Source organism: Scophthalmus maximus, chromosome 2 (assembly GCF_022379125.1).
Source record: "Scophthalmus maximus strain ysfricsl-2021 chromosome 2, ASM2237912v1, whole genome shotgun sequence".
Classification (NCBI taxonomy): domain Eukaryota; kingdom Metazoa; phylum Chordata; class Actinopteri; order Pleuronectiformes; family Scophthalmidae; genus Scophthalmus; species Scophthalmus maximus.
Window position 1 is genome coordinate 24,202,047 of NC_061516.1, and position 14,955 is coordinate 24,217,001.

General features: G+C 44.8%; 1 protein-coding gene across 5 annotated transcripts in view; it reads left to right on the plus strand.

Moving 5' to 3' along the window:
- Window positions 1-14,955, plus strand: part of cadm1a (cell adhesion molecule 1a) — a 344,647-nt gene that overhangs the window by 109,105 nt on the left and 220,587 nt on the right. The window lies entirely within an intron of this gene.

Genomic DNA, 14,955 nt, shown 5'->3' on the forward strand with positions numbered 1-14,955 from the left:
TGGCCAAATGGATGAACCCAATGTTTGTTTGTGAACCCCCCCAAAACCCCCGCCCCACCCAATCATGGGTAATTTCCCACCGGTACACAGAGCCTCTCACAATGGAAAACGAAATGGGCTGATTTCTGTGGAAGTGACAGCATGTTGTTTGTTCCATCCAACCCCCTCTCCCTGCAATTTTTAGTGACCTGTGACGAAAATATAGCATTTTAGAACATTGTCAATAAACCATCTCCCCTTCAAATATGTGTGGTTGGAGACATAACTGCAACCAGATTGAGCTAATTTACTCTTTCTGTTGTATGCAATTTACAAAAGACGGGGTTTCTCAAATTCTTGGGGCGAAAAAAAACCACATTTCTCATTTCTTTTTACACGTCTCAATGAGTTGAGAATCAAAATTAGAGACGCGATTATTAAACAACAGTTTCTCTTGTCCAACTCTTCGCGTCGTGTTCAGTAATTTTTCCACGTCTTCCGGCGCCCGCTCCATTAATCTATTGCCACCAAACGGCTCCGTTAATGAAGCTTATAGCAAGAATTTATGAGACGACTGCTCATGTGTCCGCGGCGGACTCGCTGCTCTCCCAGTGTGTCTCCGATGTGTCATTATCGTCCTATTAGATTAAAAATTCATTTGCGACTTGGCCTCCAAGACCAAATCGCAAATGTTTACTATGGGCAACGTTTCCAAGTCCCCCCCCCCCCCCCCACCTCCTCGCGCTCCGGCGCTACACAAATTTCGCTCCTGTGATGACGGCCATCTGGTCAGCTCCCCGAACCCGGGAACGCGTTCAACGCGGCAAATCTGCGTCGAGACGGAAACGCTTCGCGGCCGTGCACACTTTGTGCTCTTTGCCGTCAGCCCTGCTTCCCGCCCAGAGAAAACGCAGGAGTCATATGGTAGTTTGCCTTTTAGCAGTTAATCAAAGAGGGCCTTTGCAGCGGCAGCAGCCCTCTCGGTACTGACGGGAGTCGCCCAAAGCTGCTTCTGTGGCAGCCGTCGCTGGATCCTCCAAAGTGGGTCACATTGAGTGGCACACAGAAATTTATATTTAATGTTCCCGCCGGAGCTGCCTGGTCCTTCAGACGACGAATAACTCTTCGCAGCCTTCCGCTTAACAATCCCGCACTGTGTGACCCGTCGTGATTGCAGATTGCATGTTGAGGAAAATTATATATATTCTCGTTACATTCTCTCTCTGTGCTTATGTCCTGTCGTGAACAGCATGCGGCCCAATTGTGTCTCTGGAAAAAAAACAAACCAGCCTGAATCTTGTCTGGACGTTCAGCGCCCAGCCTCGATCGCGTGCGCGGCCTTGCGGCACAGCGGACGCGGATTCGTTGGGCTCGCGCCGGCGTGTGAAAGTGGCACCACTTTGTGAGCCCGGCGCATGAGAGAGGCGTCGCCTCAACCAGTCGATGGCATGAATTATGTGCGGCAGGAAAAGGTGAAAGCCATGTTCTGCATCATCTGCAGGCTGTCGAGCGAATCAACATTCGGACAGCCACGTCGCCAGCTTCAGGGGGGGGCGGTTCAGGGCCGCAGTTAATGACTTGCTTACAGTTTAAGAAAAATAAATCTCCCAGTCATTTTTCTAAACAGGTCCACCTCTCCTGCAAATCGTTTGTGACTGGAAGCGCTCCCTCTTTGGATGGATGGGAGTGATGTTTAATTGGCCGACTCTCACGTCAGCTCTAATCAGGACCGGCGTTCCGTCATCCAAATCCGTCGAAGATTGTTTCCCTGAAAGACAAGGCATTTCGGCGCCCCTGAAGGCAATATCATTCAGGGGTTTTCCCCAAAGCCTGATTTGAATAGGACTCGCGCTGCCTGGGCTCCACCTGTGATTTGACAACGCCGCAGACGTTGTCATTAATCCTGCGGAAATCTGGCGTGCCGATAATCTGGTGAGGTAAAAGTTCCACCGCAGAATTATCATATTTAGAAATTTGACATGAGACAATCCGTTCCCCATCCTGAGAAATGATTTAAGCTCGCACGTCATTTATCAACATCCCTACATCATTTTTCTTTCACTTCTACCTTCCACGTTTGTGCCTTTATAGCCGTTACCTATTTATCTTTCCCCCCGTAGTGAGCGTTGGTAACGTTACCTCTGTGCAGCTCATTTACCAAGCTGAAGCCAAGTTCCCGTGAGTCGGTTTATTAATTTTAATAAAAAAATTAATTATTGTTTTTACATAACAATAAAAAAATCATCTCAAAGCCATGGCCCATGACGGATTTTTAAAAGTCCGCTACAGGCAACACACCAAACTTTTTTTTTTGGAAGAAAATAAAAATGAAAAAGAAGAAGAGGGTTAGATGGAAGCGAGGCAGCTCTGCTCTCAGACTTTTCGTCTTTTCTCTCTCTCGCTCTCTCTCTCTCTCTCGGAGCTTCGATCCCAGCGACTCTCACCTTCCATCAATCTTGATTCAGGAGAAAAAGGTCTGGAGCCTCTGGAATAAATGAAGCCCGCTAATGAAGGCGGCCCGACTGAAACACCTCGACCCCATTTCCATGACTTTCTACATTAATGGTCCTCATGAGCAATTTGAACTGCCTCTCTTCGTTATTGCTCTGTCAGTATTACATACTCCCACGACACACATTCAGGCTGCATATTTATCTGCTTTTCCCTTTCATATATACACTATATACACTTTTTTTCTCTCGGAATATTGATTTTAACTGAGAGGAATTCTACGTGTTGGATATTGCTCAAGATGAAAACAGTTTTAGCAGCATTGTTTCCTACAGGTTGAAATTAAACTCGTATTTCTTCAAGCACCTGAGTGCTGCCCCGACATCAGCGGGTGATAGCAGTCCACTTTTACTTAAGGCTACCTCTGTGTGTGCTTTCATTTGAAGCTAACACGCACACACACACACACACACACACACACACACACACACACACACAGCTCATTTTCAAATGCGGTATCGCACATCAGCGACATTTCCAACTAACCTCATTATTCACAACCTCTTCTTCTCTGAGAAATGGAGTTCGTATGCTGCTAATTGGCAACAGCAATTAGGCTTTGAAGGGAATTGCAAATAATTGCAGCCGGATTATGTTTCCTATTAAGGTAATGAGGATGTGTTGTTAGAGTATGGACGCAAATATGTTGATGTCAAAGATAGCGGCGTGTTCACACTGACACACACACACACACACACACACACAGACACAGACACACACACACACACACACACACACTCAAAATATCCGATATCTACATTTAGTGACTATTGCATTGTCACAACCTATTGTTGTCTAGTTTGATAAAGGGAAAAAGTGACTTCAGACATAAATGTAGTATTTCGTTCCTGAAAGAAAAAAAAAAGCTGTTGTCAGATATTAGTCCGGACATTTTCCTGAACTTCATCTGAGAACGCAAATGTCCTCAAATGCGTTGCTCTAGATATTTTTACGGAACTTTTCCTGCTTCCAGCCCCCTCGTAACTATTATCGGCAGATGTCCGAGTGAGACTCGGAAGGAAAGTGTCCGGAAAATTCACGGCAAGCGAGTGGGCGCTCCTCTCGGGCGCCTGAATGTTCCTGGATATGGTCCTGTATATGTTCCTGTATATGGTCCTGTATATGTTCCTGTATATGTTCCTGGACATGGTCCTGTATATGGTCCTAGATATGGTCCTGGATATGTTCCTGTATATGTTCCTGTATATGGTCCTGGATATGGTCCTGTATATGTTCCTGGACATGGTCCTGTATATGGTCCTAGATATGGTCCTGGATATGTTCCTGGATATGGTCCTGGACATGGTCCTGAATATGGTCCTGTATAAGTTCCTGGATAATGGTCCTGGATATGTTCCTGGATATGGTCCTGGATATGGTCCTGGACATGGTCCTGGATATGGTCCTGGATATGGTCCTGTATAAGTTCCTGGATATGGTCCTGGACATGGTCCTGGATATGGTCCTGTATAAGTTCCTGGATAATGGTCCTGGATATGGTCCTGGATATGGTCCTGTATATGGTCCTAGATATGGTCCTGGATATGTTCCTGTATATGTTCCTGTATATGGTCCTGTATATGTTCCTGTATATGTTCCTGGACATGGTCCTGTATATGGTCCTAGATATGGTCCTGGATATGTTCCTGGATATGGTCCTGGACATGGTCCTGAATATGGTCCTGTATAAGTTCCTGGATAATGGTCCTGGATATGTTCCTGGATATGGTCCTGGATATGGTCCTGGACATGGTCCTGGATATGGTCCTGGATATGGTCCTGTATAAGTTCCTGGATATGGTCCTGGACATGGTCCTGTATAAGTTCCTGGATAATGGTCCTGGATATGGTCCTGGATATGGTCCTGGATATGGTCCTGGACATGGTCCTGGACATGGTCCTGGACATGGTCCTGTATAAGTTCCTGGATAATGGTCCTGGATATGGTCCTGGATATGGTCCTGGACATGGTCCTGGATATGGTCCTGGACATGGTCCTGGACATGGTCCTGGATATGGTCCTGGATATGGTCCTGGACATGGTCCTGGACATGGTCCTGGATATGGTCCTGCCGCTGTGAACGCGTCTGACTCGGACAATGTCCTGCTGCGTTCGTCACGTGTGAACGGCAAACTCGCGGGATTGTCCGCACCCAATTTTCCCAGACATTTTGCGGAGATCATGTCTGGAAGCAGCTCAAGGAAGTGTCACAACTTGGATCTTTCTGACCACAGCCACACAAGGAAAGTTCAGTTGAGTTTGGAACTCAACTCTCTGGTACTTCCTCCAGGCCCAAGGCTTAAGGTGGTGTAATGGAGAGTGTAATATTCAAAGGTATTTTTCTTTTCCTCCATACATGAAAGAGCACAAACATGAGAAACAAAAAGGAAAAAAAGATCGGAATGATGTAACACCACCACAACCTGCGCTCGCTGCCTCCTCCTCAGTACCACGGGGTTGAATCAACATCCCTCCGACAGACGTTTCACAAATAGAAGATGGATCACAGAAGTTCTGTGTTAGGTAACATTAGAGTCTGCAAGAAGGCTCGGGTGTTTTCTGTCAGTTCAAACGAGATACCAAAATGTCAAAAAAAAGAAAAGAAGAATTTCTAAATGACTTCACCTTCAGCAACTTCAACTTTCATGCCATCAAAGGAAATTTGAAAAATATTGTTTCATGAGTCCGACACAAGGAAACTTGACGAAATATTTGGCCTGGTGCAAGATATTGAAATATGCCCCCGAAGTGAAGCAGCACAAACGCATCTTTGAAGATGAAGTCGCAGATGCTCGTGCCCTGGGAAACTCTACTGCGTTCATCAAAATTCCTAATTCAAGTAACGTCGCTGCAATTATGACCGTGGCATTTGCAAAGTTCTGGCAGGAGTTTGCAAGCTGCGGCGCGGCGCTTGCACAGCTCTGCATTTGGAGGCCATCGCTCTTTACTCGAGCTTTTGAAGTGATGTTTTTGCTTTGAACACCTAAAGCCCTCTGGGAAATCACAGCTTTCTCACAAATATCAGGTTCACGGGGTTCAGATCCACGGGATCTGTGAGTTATGGACTCGAGGTGTTTTGAATGCTGTGTGAATGTCAGTCCGAGTCTACATCACAGATCTGACCGTAGTCTGTGACCTTAAGTTTATCGTAAGGAGATGGAAAAAAACAAATGTGCCTGTCCTCTTCCAGTCGTGGACGTTCATGGTATTTTGGAGAATCCATCGAGCTCTTCAGCAAACAAATCCATGCTTCTGTCCTTTTTTTTTTACCCCGTGATTCATTTACTTCGCGGCTTCACATGTTCAAGCAAATAACGGACTGAGCGTGTTTATTTTGAAAGGGAACTTATTTATGTAGCTGCAGAAATGCGGAAATATGACCCATCATCCTGTTGTACTACTTTCATTAATGAATTACTCAGCTCTCCCCTTGCAGTTTGACCCCACCCCCCCCCCCAAAAAAAATTATAATTTAGTCCTTAATAATTTAGATATTGAGAGGAATATTTCAAAAATCCAACCCAGCATCTTTTACAAGTACATTAACAAAATGTAGATTCTACAAGGCTTAATAGAAACTTACAAGAAGATCTGATACGTTTCTGCCCCATGGTTCATAAATTCTTGCATAATTTCTGACTTATGTTAGTCCTTTTCAAGATCCTGCAGAGAGAGATATTATTCTCTGGAGAAGAATAATGAGCTTCCAACTCCCTGTGCTGAAAAAAAAAAAGCGGAACAAAAGAAGCAAAGAAGTGGCTTCTCCCATATGTGTTCGGTCTTATGGCCATTTTTGAAATGTTATTTTTTGTGCTCAGCTATATAATAATTTACTATCGTAGCATATCTCTGAGTCCCCCACTGTTTGCTCGATACAACCGGAAAGGACAGTTGGGATTCGCACATGTGAGACATACATCGGCAACCAGGAAATCTGCTCTCTGGCTGCAGAAGCTTATTATAAAGGAGAAGTCCCATTGGTTTTTTAAAAAAAAATTGTGTATTCACTGATATATAAAATGTCAGCAGTGTTTTGAGGACGTTTTTATTTAGGCGCACACCGTCAGTGTTCATGCACTTATGGATTTTGTGCGGCCGGATCGATGCGGTGAGCAGCGTGGAGTGTTTCCCTCTGCAGGGACTTTGGTGGAGTTTAAAGCAGCCATCAGGGCTACACGGGGGAGATATACTGTATGTGCAGTGTACGTTATATTGTATCTATAAAACATGGCTAAGTGAAAAATGTGAGGCTGCCAAATGCAATGCGGCTATTTGAATAACCCTTCCTTCCCTCTCCCCCCCCCTTGTCGTTTTCTTTTCTCCTAGGTAAGCACTTGCTTTGCTCTCTGTTGGTAGTGGTGATGGAGGAGGGACTGACCGAGCGCGCGTCCCGTTGCCGTCGGCGCCCGCTCGAAGGTTTCACGCAGCCGACATGTGAGGCAAGAGTGATTAAGGTGATGCATTGGGCCCGTGTGCCCATAACAAGAGAGACGCTTCCAGCTCCGGGTTCTGGCAACGTCAGCAGAGTCCAACACGCGCGCACAATAGAGCAAATTTCACCCACAGCCGAGATGCTCCAGTCACCGATGCCGCCGGAGACACTGAGTCAGGCATCGGTCAGTACGCTGATCTCTGCACCGATCCGATACCCGGCCTCTAAAGTGATTTAATTCCACCCTCTTTTTGGACGCTTTTAGAGGAAGTAATTGTGGTTTATTCCTAGATTGGGTTCAACCTGAGCCCGGCCAAACGGCAATGATAGCAAACAATAATTCCATACAGTTGGCAGCACAGCTGTTAAAATATCTTACGCAGTAGTTGTTATTTTTATTAAATGCACTGGAATCGGATCGGTACTCTGTATCGGCCGATGCGCAAAGTCCATGTATCGGAATCGGTATTGGGGAAGTGTTGCTGAGTTTCTCAGCAAGTCACCAAAGCACCAAACAGCCTCGAGCGGAAAAAACAAAAAAAGTGCAGAAAAATACAAAAATACCATTTCACCGGCACCAAGCGCAAAGCCTCTGCCGTACAGCATGCAGCACAAACAGGACACTTAGGAATGCTTGGCGCAGTGTGTTCGCACATGTAACTCCCTCACTGCCATTGTTTATGCTGTTTGGATACATAAAAACTGTAGCTTTTGATTTTCGGTGCCTCGAAAGATCCACACGGGACACGTGGGGAACGCTGGCCATGGCCGGGCGTGACGTAAACAAAGAGCAAACGGCGGTTCCGACCGATGCTCCTTGTTATTTCTCTTCCTATGTTTCTAAGTGGCCGTATTATCGGCGGGTGCCGTGGCTCAGGTGGTGCAGCAGGTTGTCTGCAGATCATGCATTCTTAATGCCAGATCCAAGCCCGGCTGGAATGGAAGGAGCATCGGGTGGAAAGAAACACCTATGCCAAATCTGCCGGGGCAATTACCTAACGGGAGCAGCCGAAAAGAATCCAAAGGATAATTGGCGTTGTTGTTGTTATTATTATAACTATTATTATTACATCTCTGAGTAACTGTGCAGTGTCATCTATCCTCCTGCTCCCTCAGTCCTGCGTCTGCTCACTCGTCATTTCTCTAAGAAAAAATATGCACAGTCACATTTGATGCATCCCCGCCGGTGACAGTCATCGGAATATAATCATCCTAAGTGCACCGCATAATTTTTTCCCCCCGCTGCAGAGCAGGACTCTCGTTTTTTTTCCATTTCAATCCTTTGCCTTTCGCATTTGCCAGAAAACACAACACGTCTCTGTACCAGGTATACCTGCAATGTGCCATTTCTGAAGTGGTATGGATATTTAAGGACGAATGGGAGAAGCGACTCGACTTTTGATGAGCGATTAATCTGAGCGTTAATCATTTTTTTTTAGTCGTTCCTATTCAGAGTTGTTTGGTGAGATATTGGAAAACATGAATTGATCGTAGGACTTGCTATATTTCATGCAATGACACTCATGACATTCCAGTGACATGGACTGTTCATGTGTTAGCTGACAGTACACCGCCAGGCCAGGAAATGCCACGGGGAAGAAGAAAAAAAATGACAGTGACATATCTGCTAGGCTTCGCTTGAAATTCACTCGAACCCCCCCACCCCGTGTTTCATCGCTCATCCCGTGTTTCCTCTTCCTTGACATTTTAACAACATAATGTGGCAGCGCTGCAGCTCAGACCGAGTTCTCTGAGTATTTGTTTTGATTCTGTATGTTTAATGTGACTGGATGGATCGCCTCGTTTGAAGCTCTGACACCCCGCTCGGCGCTGTGGCGCGACCAAACCAACCTACGAAGCCGGCGTGAGAAATGTTGTTGAGGCGAGATCTGATGCTTTCAACTGCATCCAAAAAAAAAAAAAGAGAGAAAAAAGATGGAGGTTGGAGGTTTTGTGCAGATGTGTGTAAATATCAGAGGAGGAAGTCCCTCCAGGATATCACGAACCTTTATGGGTTTTGTTGGCACCAAAAAACACCTGATTTCACAGCGTTTCTATACAAAAAAAATTGTGATGGATGTTTTCACTGTTTTTAGACGTGTTTTTGCAGGAACAAGTCGTTTATGGTGATTTTTCTTGTTCGTTTCAGTCGTTCTCCTCGTGTGTTTTGTGGTAGAGAAGTTTCAAGTCAGTGACTCTCGTCCATGGGTTTTTGGAGTTTTTGATCACAAAACGGGGGGTTTTATTTACCCTCCCAGAAAAATGTACAACAGTATAAATCAACAATTTAACTGCTCGGCCTATAAAAGAGGTTCAAGATTATATAACGACACCAATTAAATGAATAAGGTGTTAACTGACACAATGACATATATAAAAAGAAAAAACAAACAGATAATACTCAAGGGGAAGACAAGATGGACGCCAACTACAACTGAACACAAATTACCCCCCCCCCCCATGAAATGGCAGCACATGGTTTTAGCCCAATCAGCTGGTTCCACCATTTAAATGTCCTCAGCCCTCGGCCACGCCTTTCGCAGAACCAGGAAGAGACATCCACCATGCTCACGGTAACTGAGAGAGACGAACGAACCAAAGGATTAAAATAACAGATATAATGCTAGAGAATTTAACCGTGTGGCAAACTAAGAAGAAGCATTTGTGCAACGTTATCATGTGTGGCCGTGGTCGTACCGATGTTCCTACACCCTCCGCTGTTGTGCAGAACATCAGGTGCACATCAACGACAATGATTGGCTGAATTTCTGCGGAAGAGTTTCCTTCGATAAATTTGCGAGGTCACTCTCAAAGGGGATGGTCGTTTGAATATTTGCTCGTGGTGATTGTGACATCGCAGCATCTTTTAGAGGAACCGACACGAAACCTACGTCTGCTGGATGTGTAGATAAACAATTGTGTGCTTTAACTTTAATGAAATGCTCATGTGCACGTTGTACTGTTTAAAAATGGGAATTTGGCAGTGGCTTTGTTTCCACATTTATCCGAATGCCGTCTGTCTTTACGTCCAATTAGATTCAAACATGTCCTTCTGTTTGCTGTATGTGTTTATCTTTATCCGCTCTGTAGGATGCATTTTTCAGTGGGCAGCGCTCATAGCTTGGGTTGTTTAACAATCATTTCTACTGCAGCTCATGCCCATTTAATCTCTTTCTCTTAATTTAAAATAAACATAAATTACTTTTTCCAGCGTGACAAAAAAACAATCTCCGTTTTAAATCTAAAAACAAAGCGTGAGATGTCAAACGTCCTCTACTCGCAGACGCGAAGCCAGAAAATAACATAGTGGACATTTTTTTAAAAGCATAAAGACAAATATAGTCACAGGGTGAAACTTGTGTGTGCCAAGGAGCCATAAGCTATATAACCCCCATAAAATACAATTTCATTATCCTTTTATTTAGCACTTAGTAGTAGCAGTTAGCCGGGAAATCTCCAAGGAGAGTATCAATGTATCATTTAACACGACCGCGCCGCTCCACGTCTCGGTGGCAGCAGTAAATACTTTTAATGCAACCGGTGAAAGTGGCCTGTCCATCTGTTTGTCAGGCCTGGCCCCCTCATCCTCAGCGATTACACAGGGATTTCCTGCATAAATGTTTTTTTTTAAATGACACGGTAATAGTTAAAATATTCAAAACCCTGTGGAGTTTTGAGTTGTAAGATTTGAAAATAGGTTCAGATTTTTTTCATAATTATTTTTGCTTGTTAATATCGGCCGAAAATAAACTTGTAGCTGCTAATGAAGTGTTTTTTTCCCCCCAATTACTAAACTCAAAATATGGTTTTCCTAAAATTCACAAAATAAAACCTGGACGTTATGGATTAGGCCTCAGTCGAGACACGTGTCGTTTGTTCAAGCAGCTTACTACGACCTTTGCTGACCTCCAGCGGCCACTAGAGGTCAGCGGTCTAAGAACCGTACAAACCCTCAAGTTTGTGCATTTCAATGGATTTACTTATATTCTGTAAAGTAATCGTGCTCATTCTCCGCCACGTGACCCTAACCATCACCCAGACCGTAACAAGCTCATTAACCCCCTCATAAAACCCCCACGATGCTTTGAGGTGAAAAGTATTCTAGCGTACCCCCCGTCCCCGGTAGAGCCGCTTATTTAGGAAACGGCCCATTTGGTCGTACTAAACACATACGACATAGTTCTTCGCACGAGTTGCAGGACTCGTTGAATGAATCAGTCTTATCACAAGTTTTTTGATTTGATCCCGAGTTATTTGTGAAGCTGTATGTTTCCACGGGCCACATTGGCAGCAGTGGGTCTGAGCAGCCGATCGCCTGCTGGCGAAACTGCCAAATCTTTTTTTACTGTCAGACGGTCTGAGCTTTAAAAAGCTGTCTGCACGTGCCAATCCCCGCTGTATCCTCAAGTATGGGTTCGTAACTCTGACTCAAACTGTCCCAACTGTCCAAAAGAAACATATGCAAGGGATTTTTAACGCTCTCGCATATATGCATCAGACTGGGCTCCGTCTATTTCAGTCCTTCAAACAGATGGTGGTAAATTATCTTCCTCTTACTGTTTTTTGAGTAGGAAAAGTGTCTTGACAAATTGACAGACCCGCAGCACAAGAACATAGTTTACTGATTCCCCGGACTCTAACTGTCTAACCGTAGGTGTATACACCTGTCTGAGGCCGGTTGAAAATAGACCTCCATAGACGGACCGAGAGCAGTAAACAGCGAGACGGTATCGGCTACATTTCTGTGGGAGCTCTCAGCCTTTGGCCGTGACAGTTTTTAGATACAGAGGTGAAAAAAGAAAAACAGTGAGATGTCAAGATGTACACTTATCGTTCAACCTCTCCAAATCTGAGAGAGGTTCACAAGTTTAGTGCAACAACGACAACTCTGAACTTTCTACAGAAGTAGCAGGAGACTGTAAAAAATACAGATCGCACAATATGGACACGAGAAGAATATTTTCTTTGCAATTATATATATATATATATATATATATATATATATATATGTATGTATGTATGTGTGTGTTGTTAATCAAACATTGTTGGAAATTCTCCGTCTCTCCACCTCGGAGCTCAGGCGTGAAATCTAAAAGAGTAACGAGATACAAGCACAAAAAGAAATGAATGTGATGTGGTCTCAGTCCCGTGCCCTCTGTCACTAATGATACTGTCATTATTTGTTGTTTAATCAATAATGAGATGAGAGGAAACCCGTTTTTGTAGTTACCTTGATCTCACAACACATGGCTTCACTGTATCTGCTGTTTCCACCACTATTAAGGTGATTTTTACTTTACATTTTTCAACAAGAAGAACAAGCTGATTGTGAATCTCCCCAAAATTGAGAGAGCCGTCTCTATTTGCTCCGTATCTTCATTTATTAATATTGTAGGAAAATGGTCAATTGTAGCTGTTGTGCAAACAGAGGTTTCTGCAAAGTCAAGAGGAGCACGACTCGGGTTTGGCTGCAGACGGTCTGGAGCGGCAAAGTTAAGATTCTCATTCAAACGTTCCGACCACCCGGCCTGTGCTACTTACCGATAACACTGAGCCGCCTGCTGCCCCCCAGTTCATCACCGTTAATTCAGGTCTGCTTCTTTTAATTTGTTCAAGGGCTGTAACCTTTATCTAATCAGCGTTCATGTTTTTATTCATGATATGAATTTTGCCGAAAGCTGAAGAAAAAATGACAATTTTTCAGAATTCAAGTTGTCTCCTTTAATTGTTTGGTTATCAATCAATTTCTAACTAAATCAACCAGGACACATTGACGGCTCAACATTTTTGCACTTTTGAACCACATTTTCACCACATATTTGAAATGATTTCTCTTTATCGGTAATAAGTGGATTGAGCAATCGATCGTTACCCGTTTCCACGGCTACTTGTGTTGTGCACACTGTCTAAATATAAGAAATAAAAATACTTGATTTCAGAAGATAAAGGCTTGAAACAAGTGAATGTGTTTGCCCGTGTAAGAATATTAAAATAGCTAGCCATTATAAAAGTGAGAAATCCCTTGCAATGAGTTATAACAAGGACAATAATCTTAGACAATCTGCTCTTGCATTGCACATTAGTCTCAAAACAAGATCAAAAAGACTTTACAGCTACAGATAACGTTGTACGTCTTGGTTAGATCGGTGGGTGTTTTTTCTACAGTGTGTGAAGTGGATCTGAGGAGTCGTGTCTTTTGGCCCCGTTGTTTTCCCAACACACACACACACACACACACACACACACACACACACACACACACACACACACGTATAAGACGTTTCCACACAGGAGCATCTTTATTTAATTTATTTTTAAAAGCGCGTTGGTACATAACACCATAAGAAGAACTGCGTTGTCTTTGAAGCCTGCTCATTCCGCCGAGCTCTGTCCGGCACCACTTTGATGCATTGTCAGGAAGTTTACAGGGAAAAACACATTTTATTCAACCGTAGGAGATTCTTCAAGGCTTTTTTTCTTAAATTGAAAGGGTCTAACTTTTAATTTTTGAACGTCATAGTTCGCGTGAGGGGATTCGAGCCTGCACGCCCACGCCCCTTGAGACCAACGTTGCAGTGCAGTTAGACCAAAAGACGAGCGATCTCATAAAGATAACCACTGTTGTTGTTGCGTTTCTTATTCGACACGTTGCCCACAAAACAGAATTAATGGGGTGTACAGTATCTTTGGCTCGTCCCATTTCCGCCATCGGTATTTTAGCTTTTGCAGATTTCAGTCTTGGTCGCATTCATGTTGTTCCACTCTTTGCTTTTTTCTTTTGTCTCGTCCTTATTTATAGTCGGCACCTGCGCCGGGGAACACTTCTGCAGGGTGTCATATCGCCCTCCTCCTCGCCTCGTTCAGTCCCGTTGTATCTGTCACGGAGCTGCTTACATTTTCATTTAGGGCTCTGAGCGAATTACGGTGTCGAAGCCGAGCTGCGGGTCGCTTTTATTTTTTACCTCTGGAGATGGAGATGGCTCGTGTACACATGCGAGTGTGCCCTAAAGAGAATGAAGGGAGCATTGGTTCCTTTTGAGTTGAAAAATAAAGGGAAAACATTAAACGGTTTGGGTAGTAGAATTGGAGCTTTGGCGACTGTAGCTCATCGCGACTCCAATCGAGGAGTGTGAAGTTGATGTGCTGGTGTTGCACGTTGTTGCGAGGTCCCTGGTGAGATCAGATGCTCAGTGCAGCCGGCGGGATCGTAGCGAGAGATGGGGGGGAAATAAAAGCCCGTCAGATGTGTACAGTATGTAGGAGTCTTAATTAAGTCAGTCTTCTCTGATTGTGAGCTTTTAAAGCGTGCCTATCTCCAGCTCGCCTGCTTAATTGTGTGTGTGTGTGTGTGTGTGTGTGTGTGTGTGTGTGTGTGTGTGTGTGTGTGTGTGTGTGTGTGTGTGTGTGTGTGTGTGTGTGTGTGTGTGTGTGTGTGTGTGTGTGTGTGTGTCTTCTCGGTTGTGCGTGGGTGAGCCTCTTTGGAGACGTGCACGTCTGCATCGCAGTCATTATACGTGTAAACAGGAGATCAGCGACATGGGAACATGGAGACCGACGGCGTGTTTGCTCAGTATCGGAGGCTCTTTTACCCCCAGTCGCCCCGTCGCCGCGGTGGTCCGCCTCACAGACTTCAGCGGCGTAGATGACTCAGGTGTGTAGGTGGCGGCGGCGGCGGCGGCGGCGGCTCACTTCACAGCCTTCGCAGCGCCCCTCTTTGATCTCCCCCCTTTTCACCCGCTCCTTGTTAGGCAGATCAGCCACAATGTGCTGCTCTCGTCAACCAATGGGTGCCAAAGGCAGCAAATCAGGGATTAAGGTGCAGTCGGGCACTTTATTCTGCAATGGCCCCTGGTCCCTTCCATCTCATCAGAAAACCCAAGCAGCTGTGCAGGGGGCGACAGGCCCCCCTCCCAGCCCCCACTCTACACTTTAATCATCGGCGCTGACTTCGCTCATCACCAGCAGATTAAAAAAAACAATTGAGCCTTTGCCCGGCTTCCAATCATGGCTCTCTGCTAGTTTTATTTATTGG